Here is a 13,273-nt window from a genome sequence, read left to right as displayed (position 1 = left end):
TGAACAGGGAGAAAGGAGGGATGGAGCGGGGGCGCGGGGTCCTGCTAGAGCGGCAGCTGGATGGAGCCGATGGTGGAGGGCGAGCGCTGGTTGGACCGGCGCTGAGAACGAGGTGGAGGTGCGGCTGCTGCGAGAGGAGATCCCAATGTGGATTTGGAAAGCGGCGGCGGGCGACGGGACACATCTCCTAGATTTTAGGGTTTGTCCAAAAAGATTAGAAGTGGAGTATAAATACATCACAAATTAGGTTAGGGGCTACCTCGTCCCTCCGATCGTAATCGGACGATCGCGAATAAAATAGCTAGGAAGACCAAATAAGAAAACGGTGACGTTTTGTAGACGTTTGGGGATGATCCGGATCCAATGGTGATGACTGCCCGGGTCGGGTCCGGGACAATTTCGGGCGCGCACGTGAGGGGTTCGATGCACTGTGCAGAGAGGGTTTCGAACCGTGCGGTCGCGTCGGGCAACTCCGGAAGCGAAGAGAGGAAGGAGGATGGACTAGGTGGGCTGTGGCGAGACTGTGAGGGGGAGAAGAGAGAGAGGGCCCGGCATCTGTTTCCGGAGACCGAAAATGTCTGACGTTAGACCGGCTATATTGCCGCTATAGTTTAACGGTTGGGCTATCAAACGAGCTCCGAATGCGATGAAACTTGGCGGGCGACCTACTAACAACATAACAACACCGCACGCCAACTTTCAACCGATTTTGAGAACATTTTCTGGCCACTTATAAAATAATAAACCGGACATGCCGCGGGCGCGTGCAAGTGTGTCTGGGCTCAGAACGGACAACAAACAAAACGAGGAGACCGAGACGAATGCAAGTTTTGAAAACATGATGATGCAATGCACATGATGACATGATAAGATGCAACACGCAAGCAAATGACATGGCAACGACGGTGAATAACTAGACGACAACTGGCACATCGGTCTCGGCGCGTTACAACACTCCACCACTACGAGAGGATCTCGTCCCAAGATCTAGAATGGCACTGGAGGGAAAATGGAAGAGAAAGAGGAGAGGTAAAGCTAAGTTGCTTCTTTGACAAACGAGTGAGACCAAAGAACCTTGCGAGGTTGAACAATTTCGAGAAAAGAATACAACTGAGATGAATGAAGTTGAAAACACTCCGTTAAGAAAGAGGAACGAGTAAGAACAAATTCGGGCAGTACTCCAGTTGAAAAGAACAAGAATTGAATAAGAACTTGATAGGATGAAAAGAACTTGAGCAGAGTACACCACACTCCGGTTAAAAGGATAAGCATGACAAGGACAAGAAGAAGGTTTGAAGAGAGCAGCAACACAATGCCTCCGGGAGAAAGAAATAGAAGATAGATGATTAAAATAAAAGAATGGAGAAGAAAATGCCAACTTCTGCCACAAAAGAGTTTGATAAGGCATCTTTAGGGGAAGGGTCGAACGGAGTTGTTGGAAAAGCCAACAACGAAAAGGATAAGCTTGACATGGTCTTATGGAATACATCTCAAGTTATGATGTGACAACCTGCCACTCACGGGAAAAAGAATTGGATTGGTAAGAACAAGGAGACGAGAAAGTTATTTCACCAGGAGGGTAGATGAAGAACTTGGATCATATATTATCACCATAAGAGCGACAATCCTTAAAGGAAAGCTTTAGGTGAAATATAACCCAAGATAATTCCAAAGAAGAGATTGATGGATTTAAAATACCTCATTCTTAACAACCTGTGAATCATGAAACATGAACTCAAATATCAAGAATGATGTAAAACCACCTCCAATGATATGGTAGAAAGAAATGCACTCCGGATTGCAAGATGAAGAAAGCTTGAGCTCCTTAGAAAAGAAACTCAATGAAAAACTTCTAGACAGAAATAAATCCTTGATGAACCATCATGTAGAGCCTCCATGAAGAACTCCGGTAATAAAAGAGTGATCAAACGAAAAGAAAGAGAGGTCGAAAAAAACACAAGGTGAAACCTTTTAATGCTTTAGATGTATCTCCGAGATGATATAATTGCGAGAGCTTGGAACTCCGGAAAAGAAAGATGAGCTATTGAAACCAAGAATTTGGAGAGCCTCCGGAATAAGGAATTAATCACTTGGATGAAACAAGAATAAGAATTACATTATGCTTATCCTTCACCAATTAAATTGATGACAAGCAATGGATTTGACATACTACTTATTCTCGTAGAAGGATTAAGATAAATATGGCGCCCAACTTGAGAAGGTCTTCAACGAACCACAGGTAGGATTGGAACAACGAATGAATTGATAAGATAAAGAAGGAAGAGAAATCTTGAAAGAACCACCGTAAGAATTGGAGACGAACGAAAATAAATGATAATGAATCACCGGGAAGAATTTGCAAATGAACGAAGATGCTTGAGAGAATCTAGATACATAAGAACAAATGAATCATGAACTGATTAGAGATGCTTGAACGAAGCACCGGTATGATTTTGGAGAACCATAGCTGAAAGCCGAGAATGAATAAATCTCAGATGATGGGCTCCGGATAATCAAACTGAACAGAATCTTGAATTGCTCCGGATAGGTGAAAAGAATTCTCACAATCAAAAACAATTATGAGAGGATGGCAACAAGCTAGAATCACGAATCTTGAAGAGAACAGACCAAGATTGAGAGGAAAAAATCTTCTTCGTCTTCAAAATCCGAGAATGACGACGAGAAACACCACCATGAATTATTGAGGCACTCTGGGAGAATCCCAAAAAAATGAAGAGGTTGAACCAACGATGAAAAGAAATTGAAAGATCTTGGAGAAAGGCATTTGACTGATGATAACTCATTCTTACATCAAACTTTGAAACGAATTTAGGATAGCTCCAGGAAAATAAGAAGAGTTAGGTAAGATCCTGGGAAAAGACCTGTGGGTTAGGGCCCACTCAAAAGATACACCGTTGAACAATTACTTGAAAAGAGAGATTGCATCGGTTGAATTAAAAGGCTTAAATGATATAACATCCTCATAAGAGTTTGAACGAAAGCAGAGTGGTAACATGAATCTTCGAAATATCTTAAGCACTCCAGAACAAATGAATAGCGAGAAATGACTGAATATGAGGTGCACCGGCATGAGAAGGTATTTGCAACAAGGAAAGGATATAATTGGCAAAGCTTGAATTGAATTCATCGGATAAAAGAGAACGAAGAATGATGAACTGGAAGCTCCGTTAGCATCTTCCTGAGAATCACCGGATAAGAACATTGATGGAAAATAATGGAGAGACTTCACACCAATAAGATGGTACTTGATTAAAAAATCTTATTCCTCGAAGAAAGAGGGTGGGAGGGTGGGAAAAACAAAGGCAACTTGGAGACGCATGAAACAAACACCGTTGAGAAGAACTGATCATTGATCTTGCGGAAGTTGAAATGATCGGATCCACTTGAAGAGAAGCACACCGGTTAAAAAAGGATTTACATGACACTGTCGATTATCATGAAATATTAGTATCCACATAGGAATATGAGAACACCGTTTAGAGAAGGTATGGAATCAACATTTGTCTCTGAAGCAACTCGAATACCACAACTCAAAACAAAACAAAGGATTGGCTTGCAGAATAAGCCGGAACAAACACATGATAGAGATTCGTCCGAAATTTTCGTGGTGGGGCCTACACGGGCTCAATCGTACAACACCATCATGTACAAGGCAGTGCACATGACATAAGAAGCGTCCCCGAGTCGGCATAGCCAAGGACTCTTTAAGACACAACGAGACCACTGTAAAACCGACCGTGAATAGACGGGCCACTAGACGTCGAACCCCAATTTCATATCATACATCTGTCGGAAAGATACCCAAAGAGCTACTTGAATTCCCACTTATGAAACTCCCGAAATTTTCCGGTTATGCAATCAGGTGTTGGGGATACAGGGGAAGCATAATATCTCACCCAAATCTAGCAAATCCTACATCCAGCTGTATCCATCCTTCAACACATAACCAAGAAACCTTCGGAAATCATCTACCTCAACCTTCGAAAAGCATACGTTATACGAGTTATGGCAATACTCCCGAACTCCCGCCCCAGTACTGGGTGGCGTCGAGGTTATCTCACCAACAACTGCATAAAAGAGATTTTCGATGTGGGCGTACTAAACTCAGGTATTCCAGAACTGCAACGATAAAATTGTGACGACAACACCACGGAGCTCAACTCCCCGGGACACTGCCACAACCCCTAAGTGACAGGAGGCACCAAGAACAATGTTCTCGTCACAAAACCATCGGAACGATTCCAAGATACCCGCGTGATCCTAAATTTTTTTTAGTGAAGTTTGAGAAGAGAAGAGTCAAAACTCTACGTCAAGATGCCTCACCAGAGCGACAAAGGGACTGGGGAGTAAAAAGAATTCCTAAACTCTCCGATATATAATTCCTAAATGACTCAAAACATTTTTCTAGACTCAACAACGGCTGCTAATCCGATCAAGCAGTGGGGGCTCCTAAGGTCGGGGAAGGCTCTGATTACCAACTTGTAATGCCCTCGATGCGGCTATATCTCCCACGTGTCGAAGCACGACTTAGAGGCATAACCGCATTGAAAGCAATGTCGCAAGTGATGTAATCTTCACACAACCTATGTAATACATAAGGGAAAAAGATACATAGTTGGCTTACAATCGCCACTTCACACAATTACATGAATAAAGCATTACATCAACCAGATACAATCAAGGTCCGACTACGGAACCAAAATAAAAGAAGAACCCCAAATGCGACAAAGGTCCCCGATCGACCCCAACTGGGCTCCACTACTGATCAACTAGAACGAAACAACACAAAGGACAAGATCTTCATCGAGCTCCTCCTGAGCTTGGTTGCGTCATCTGCACGGTCTCATCGGCACCTGCAAGCTGGTTTTGGAAGTATCTGTGAGTCACGGGGACTCAGCAATCTCACACCCTCGCGATCAAGACTATTTAAGCTTATGGGTAGGGTAAAAGGTATGAGGTGGAGCTGCAGCAAGCGACTAGCATATTTGGTGGCTAAGATACGCAAATGAGAGCGAGAAGAGAAGGCAAAAGCACGGTCGAACAACTATGATCAAGAAGTGATCCTAGAACAACCTACGTCAAGCAATACACCAACACCGTGTTCACTTACCGGACTCCGCCGAGAAGAGACCATCACGGTAACACACGCGGTTGATGTATTTTAATTAAGGTCAACTTCAGGTTTTCTACAACCGGACATTAACAAATTCCCATCTGCCCATAACCGCGGGCACGGCTTTCGAAAGTTCAAAACCCTGCAGGGGAGTCGCAACTTAGCCCATGACAAGCTCTCACGGTCAATGAAGGATATTCCTTCTAGCGGGAAGACCCGATCAGACTCGGAATCCCGGTTACAAGACATTTCGACAAGGTAAAACTAAACCAGCAACACCGCCCGAATGTGCCGACAAATCCCGATAGGAGCTGCACATATCTCTTTCTCAGGGCACACTCAGATTGTCTTAGGTACGGGTAGGCTAGCCCAGAGTTGCCCCTGGTGGCCACCGACAGCTGACAGTTTGGACCAACACTCGGAGGAGCACTGACCCGGGGGGTTAAAAAAATGATGACCCTTGAGTCTGCAGAACCCAAGGGAAAGAAAAGGGGTAGGTGGCGAATGGTAAAACCAATGTTGGGCATGGCTGGAGGAGTTTTACTCAAGGCGAACTGTCAAGGGGTTCCCATTATAACCCAACCGCGTAAGGAACACAAAACCCGGAAACATAACACCGATATGACGGAAACTAGGGCGGCAAGAGTGGAACAAAACATCAGGCATAAGGCCGAGCCTTCCACCCTTTACCAAGTATATAGATGCATTAAATAAATAAGATATATTGTGATATCCCAACAAGTAAACATGTTCCAACAAGGAACAACATCTCCATGTTCCAACAAGGAACAAACTTCAATCTTCACCTACAACTAACAACGCTATAAGAGGGGCTGAGCAAAGCGGTAACATAGCCAAACAATGGTTTGCTAGGACAAGGTGGGTTAGAGGCTTGGTTCAAACAATATGGGAGGCATGATAAGCAAGTGGTAGGTATCGCAGCATAGGCATAGCAAAAGAGCGAGCAACTAGCAAGAAAATATAGAAGTGATTTCGAGGGTATGGCCATCTTGCCTAAAATCCCACAAGGAAGAAGAACGAGTTATGAAGAAGACACACGGACGAAGACGAACGGGTCCTCACAAACGCGACGTAATCGAATCCAACCCGAAGAAGCAAACACCGGAAAGAAGCACACAACATAGTAAACAACCACCACATAGACATGGCATGATGCACAACCAAGTATGATGCATGTCCGGTTTAATGAGGCATGGCATGGCAACATGCACAAACAATACTACAAGTTAAATGGAGCTCAATATGCATCGGGATGCATATTGACAAAACACCACATGACTTATTTGGTTCTCTCTCGTTTATGTACCCAACAAGATTAAATGTTGTTAGCATGGCAAGAGGGTGAAGCAAATGAAAACTACCTATCTAGTCAAGTTTAAATGAGGCCGGAAACAACGAACAACAATTCCGGAAACTCCCCATATGCATATATTAGGTTTGGTACTGATCTGCCCTAAACATAATTTTAGAGTTGTTAGGCATGCAAAACAAGTACACCATGTTAAACTAGGCATTTTTCTACCCCCATTTACATATAAAATTTGTTAGGTTTGGAGCTACGATTATTTAGTTATGAATTAAAACATTTTAATAGGTTTTTAAGCAAATTTAAACAAACAGCATTTTAAACATTTTAAATATAGATGAAAGTTGCATATTATTAAACTAGATAAAAATCTAAGCAAGTTTCATATATAAGTTATTTGCAAAAGATGCACGGTTGAGAAGTTATTAAATGCATGAAGTTCAAGGGGTTTTCTGTAAAACTACAATACCCTGGAAAATAGACAAAATTACAGATCTAAAAAAACTACACTGGGCTGAAACAGAGGCTAGCCCAACATGCACAGGGTAGAGGGACTGGAGGGGAACTGCTCACTTCGGCCCAAGGCCCAGGCCGACGGTGAACAAGGGAGGCGCGCTGGGCCTTGGCGCTAGACGGTGGAGGCGGCCCAGGGGGCGCGGTCGAGCAGACGCGGTCGGGGAGCTCCTAACTGGCGCTTTAAGCACCGCCGAGGTAAACCGGTGCGCACGCGCGGTGCCTAGCGGGCCGGCCCACCACGAGGAATCTGTACTATTTAACCCTTGCTGGAAAAACAAACGCAAACAAAAAATTCCGTGCACACGAGGAATCGATCCCGGCACCCATAGAGTAATATACTCCGCCATGGCAGCCAGTAGACCAGACACAACGTTCTGTTTGCTACCAGGAATCTGTACTATTTAACCCATTCAATACTGCAGATAACATATATATGCTGTATAGATTTTTTTAAATATAAATTCCGAAAAAGAACTCATAAATAGTGCAGATTGAAAAAAGTTCATTGATGTGGAAAAAGGTTCATCCGTATAGAAAAAAGTTCACAAAATTGAAAATAGTTCATCGAATTTGAAAAAAGTTCATCAAAATTGAAAATAGTTCATTGAATTTGAAAAAAGTTCATCAAATTTAAAGAAAAAGTTCATTGAATTTGAAAAACGTTCACTGAATTTGAAAAAAGTTCATTGAATTTTAAAAAAAGTTCATTGAATTTGAAAAAGTTCATCAAAATTTTAAAAAGCTCATTGATTCTGACAAAAAAGTTCATCGGATTTGCAAAAAGTTCATCGATGGTGAAAAAAGTTCATGAATTCAAAAAAGGTTCACAAAAAAAAGTTCATCAATTTGGAAAAAAGTTGATCGATTTCAAAAAAAGTTCATCACATTTTGAAAGGAGTTCATTGATTTTCAAAAAAAGTTCATCGGATTTGAACAAAGATTCACAAAAAAATGTTCGTGAACTCGAGAAAAGTTCGCGAAATTGAAAAAAGAAAAAAAACAGAAGAAAACCGGCCAAAAAAACAGAATCACGTCAGTTAATTGAAGAACAATAAAAGATGCTATCAATCATAAAATGGACGTTGTCCCTGTTGGTTAGCGCGGTTGATGTATTGTACGGAACCTGTTTGGTGGAGGGTTTGAATCTTCTCTTTGCACTATTTTTGAAACATTTTACAAAAAAGGGAAGAAAAGAGTAAGGCGGGCCGGCCCAGGTGCGAAACGTGGGTGTGCGCCCGATTGCACATACAACAGTAACGGGCGCAGAGGGCGCCGTTTAGGAAATGCCCTCCTCGCGCACAGAGACGAGCGGGAGGAGCAGAAGCAGGGCACGGCGGAGGCAGGGGACTGCAGGACGGGCTGCTCCGGCGGAAGAGGCGCAGGGACTTGCCGGTCCGGCGGCGGCTGGAATGGACGGATCGTGCCTTGGGGCACCGGATCCGGTGGGTGGTGGAGCTCCATGGGCGGCGACGCTGCGGCTTGGTGCCGGGAGGAGATGGCGCTACCTGCGAACGCCATGAGAGAGAGAGAGAGATCGTGAGAGAGAGAAGGAAGGAGAGGAAGCTGCGGGGGAGACGGGAAGGAGCAAGGACGGTCTGAGGGCGGGCTGCTCCGGCGGAAGACATGCGCCATGGAATCGATCCACGACGAAGGGTTCGAACAAGGAGGCGGCTTGGAGTTTGCGGCGACGATGATGAGCGAGGCAAGGCGGGCACGGCGAGACTGTTAACCGACTCCACAACCACGGTTCAAGGGAGGCATGGCTTTGGCGGGCAGGGGACAGAGACGAGGTACGGAAGGACGGCTTCCATGGCCTCCTCACGTTCCTGTAGAAAGAGAGAAAAGAGAGAGATTTGAGAAGGAAGGGAGCAACGAGATGAATAGGGAGAAAGGACGGATGGAGCGGGGGCGCGGGGTCCTGCTGGAGCGGCGGCTGGATGGAGCCGATGGTGGTAGGGCGAGCGCTGGTTGGACCGGCGCTGAGAATGAGGTGGAGGTGCGGCTGCTGCGAGAGGAGATCCCGATGTGGATTTGGAAAGCGGCGGCGGGCGATGGGACACATCTCCTAGATTTTAGGGTTTGTCCAAAAAGACTAGGAGTGGAGTATAAATACATCACAGATTAGGTTAGGGGCTACCTCGTCCCTCCGATCGTAATCGGACGATCGCGAATAAAATAGCTAGAAAGCCCAAATAAGAAAACGGTGACGTTTTGTAGACGTTTGGGGATGATCCGCATCCAACGGTGACGACTGCCCGGGTCGGGTCCGGGACAATTTCGGGCGCGCACGTGAGGGGTTTGATGCACTGTGCAGAGAGGGTTTCGGACCGTGCGGTCGCATCGGGCAACTCCGGAAGCGAAGAGAGGAAGGAGGATGGACTAGGTGGGCTGTGGCGAGACTGCGAGGGGGAGAAGAGAGAGAGGGCTCGGCATCTGTTTCCAGAGACCAAAAACGTCTGACGTTAGACCGGCTATATTGCTGCTATAGTTTAACGGTTGGGCTATCAAACGAGCTCCGAATGCGATGAAACTTGGCGGGCGACCTACTAACAACATAACAACACCGCACGCCAAATTTCAACCCATTCCGAGAACATTTTACGGCCACTTATAAAATAATAAACCGGACATGCCGCGGGCGCGTGCAAGTGTGTCTGGGCTCAGAACGGACAACAGACGAAACGAGGAGACCGAGACGAATGCAAGTTTTAAAAACATGATGATGCAATGCACATGATGACATGATAAGATGCAACACGCAAGCAAATGACATGGCAACGATGGCGAATAACTGGACGACAACTGGCACATTGGTCTCGGGGCATTATAGCCCCCGAACCAGGCTTCAATGACGATCAGTCCGGCGTGCAGTATTGTCTTCGGCATTGTAGGGCGGGTTCCTCTCCAAATTCCATGTACCTGTCGAAATAGTGTCCGGCCTCTTGTGAATGTTGCACTCCTTGCTTCCATGCGCAATAATGGCCACTTTCCACGTGCCGAGCGAATGTGAAGAGCCAGGGTGTTTTTACATTTACCCCCCTAGCTGTGTGAATGAGCTGCCTATTAAAAAGACGAGGATTCAGATCGAAATCACACCATCCTCCCTTGACGAGCCTTCATTAGAGCGCATTCGACAGAGATCCATTCCATCATGGTCGGTCGACGCAGCTCCTCCTCTCGCTCCCCTAGCCCCAAGCCTGGAGATTGGGAGAGATGTTCCGTCCCGCACAGCAAATTAGTGATGCTTCAGACCAAGGGATTTCTTCCCCCAGCGTACATGGTCCTGGTTCGAGCCGGGCTTGCCATCTATAATGGCAGAGAGCAAGCGGAGAGCCTTCCCAATACCTCCAAGGGAGAGCGGGTATGCCTTGTCCCTTATTTGGTTAGAGGGCTCGGATTTCCAATTCATCCGTTTCTTCGGGGGCTCCTGGAGTTCTACGGCCTCCAGTTGCATAACCTTACGCTTGCCTCCATGCTGCATATCGCGGGATTCATAGCCCTTCGCGAGTTGTTTTTGGGCTGTGAGGCTCATTTCGCTCTATGGAAGAAACTGTTCTGCCTTGTGCCCCATTCTCAGAAGGGGTCAATATATCAAGTGGGCGGAGCCAAAGTGTGGCATATTGCCGGGACCGGATACCTGTCCGGAACCCCAAAGAAGACGTCCAAAGATTGGCCTTCAGAATGGTTTTATATAGAAGACGTCCCCCTCCCGGATCCTATTAGAATCGGCCTTCCTGAGTTTGACAACGCCCCTTTGAAGAAGCGCCGGAGCTGGCGTCCATGGAGCTCCCTGGAGGAAGATGACAGGGACGTTCTTTACCTGATGAGCCGGACAAGTTTTTTAGCTCGATCCGGATTGACCATGATCGAGGTCATGGCCATATGTATTATGCGGGGGGTGCAACCGCTTCAATATAGAGGCCACCCCATGTGGGATTTCAACGGGGAGGATGACACCACCCGCCACGGCCGAAAAGGGCCAGGATCGGTTGCTGATCTAATAAAGATCTTATCCACTTTGTACAAGGGAGAAGAGGAGGAATTCCTTCGTGTCAACCCGCAGGGCGGATTTTCTATGTACAATCCTCTGAGCTGGGTAAGCGGAGACTTTTTTCTCGCCCATCCGTTTCGTATTCCCCTAGTTAAGTATTCAGTCTAGCGATTTCATTGCAGGAGCTGCGCCAGGCTGTAAAGGAGATAAACAGCCCCCTCCACAACCCGAGGACCCTGGACGGTCCCTTGACCCGGCCTCCCAGGAGGATCCGGACATATCTGTGGAGCTGATTGATGGGGTATTTTACCAATTGAGTAATGACAACGCTTTGCTGGCCATTACGGCCGATTACCCTGGGCTACTTCCAGCCTCACAGGTGACTGAGACCGAAGTCCCAACACTTTGAAAGGGGATCCGTCCTTGTGTGTTTTTGATTGCCGTATAACAGCCGTGTTTTGCAAGGGAGGTCCTCGAGGCGGAAGGCAGAGCCTGCGGCAACTAGCCAACCAGGGGCCGCGAGGCGAGGCAGGCTGAAAAGACCCGCAGTCCGGATTGAGACACCGGTGCAGCGGTACGGTGCTCCATCTTTATTGCAAGACATTATTCTCAGAGGCATATTAACGCCCATGCCTTCTTTTCAAGAAAAAGAGCGCTCATCGGACTATACCCGTAGAGGCTACTAATCGCGCCTCTACCAGCCAGGCTCCAAGGCCGGATTCGGAGGCGGGAACGAATACGAGGCGTGCGCCGGGCGCTCCTCCGACAGAGGATGCGGATAAACTGTCCGCCACCAATTTCAAGGTGGAAAGTGCCATGAACCATAGGCGTCGCCGGACTGTTCTTCATGACGCTTGTTTCTCCCAAGAGGCATTGGATGCCTTCAACTCGGGAGATGCGTACCTCCGTGCCGCTCAAAATGGTCTAGCCAAAGCCACAGAGCAGTATGTAAAAGACATACGGGTGAGAAAATTTGGTGACTATATATATCAGTAGCCCCTGAGACTTGAAACAGTTAGAATAACTGATTTAAGGATCATTTGTTATGCAGGTTCTTACCGAAAAGAATACTCAACTGTCCTAGGAGCTGGAAGAGTGCAGAGCCCAACTTCAGGCCGCACTAGCCGCGGCGGGGGAGCCCAAAGAGACCCCCTCTGGTAATATATCCTTCGAATGATAGGTGTCATATAGGATGTGACGTATATGCAGATCTGACGATAAAATTGCAGATGACGCTGGAGTAAATCCGGATAAGCAACAACTCCTATGCCAGCTGAAGGCTGGTGAGAGCGTGCTTACGAGGATGAGGCGGGAGAAGAATGATCTCCTAGATGCCAACACCAAGCTGGGCGTGGAACTAAAAGATGTTCGTGCCCAACTGTCGGACTCTGTTAAGGAGAATCGGCGGCTTCGACGCGGCATATTTAGTAAGTGCTTGAACGAACTTTGAAAAAGAGTTCGGCGAGGAAGCTGGCTGACAGAGTTATGTCTGTAGGTATGCTAACAGGTCATCCTGCCGAGGAAATGCCCAGTTCAACGGGTGACCTTCTTCCCGAGCTCTCACAGCTGCACGAACGAGTTCGGCAGGTGATGCAAGGCGTCGCCCAGGCCTTGTGGCCATCCGTCTCCATACCCGAAGGCCTTGGAGAGCTTGTAGAAAAGCTAAAGGGAGCGCGGCTGTAACACCCCGGATGTAACTTACCCAATTTGTACTCCAACTCTTGCCGTTTCCGGCGTTAAGTTATTTTATTTTCTTGGGTTCGGGTCTTTGTCTCTGTGTGTTGTTATCGTTGTCATGCATCTCATATCATGTCATCATGTGCATTGCATTTGCATACGTGTTCATCTCATGCATTTGAGCATTTTCCCCGTTGTCCGTTTTGCATTCCGGCGCTTCGTTCTCCTCCGGTGGTCATTTCTACCTTTCTTTCGTGTGTGGGATTAAACATTTCCGGATTGGATCGAGACTTGCCAAGCGGCCTTGGTTTACTACCAGTAGACCGCCTGTCAAGTTTCATATCATTTGGACTTCGTTTGATGCTCCAACGGTTAACCGAGGGACCGAGAAGGCCTCGTGTGTGTTGCAGCCCAACACCCCTCCATTTTGGCCCAAAACCCACCAAAACCCTTTCCATCATCTAGAGCGTTCGATCACGATCGCGCGGCCGAAAACCGCACCTTATTTGGACTCTCCTAGCTCCCTCTATGCCTATATAAAGGCCCCCCATTCGAATCACGGACGAAACCCTAGAAAAACTCCACCCGCCGCCGCCGGACGAAATCCGAAATCCGGACATGTCCGCCC

The sequence above is a fragment of the Triticum dicoccoides genome, chromosome 3A (assembly GCF_002162155.2).
Source record: "Triticum dicoccoides isolate Atlit2015 ecotype Zavitan chromosome 3A, WEW_v2.0, whole genome shotgun sequence".
Lineage (NCBI taxonomy): Eukaryota > Viridiplantae > Streptophyta > Magnoliopsida > Poales > Poaceae > Triticum > Triticum dicoccoides.
This window is presented reverse-complemented; position numbering follows the sequence as displayed.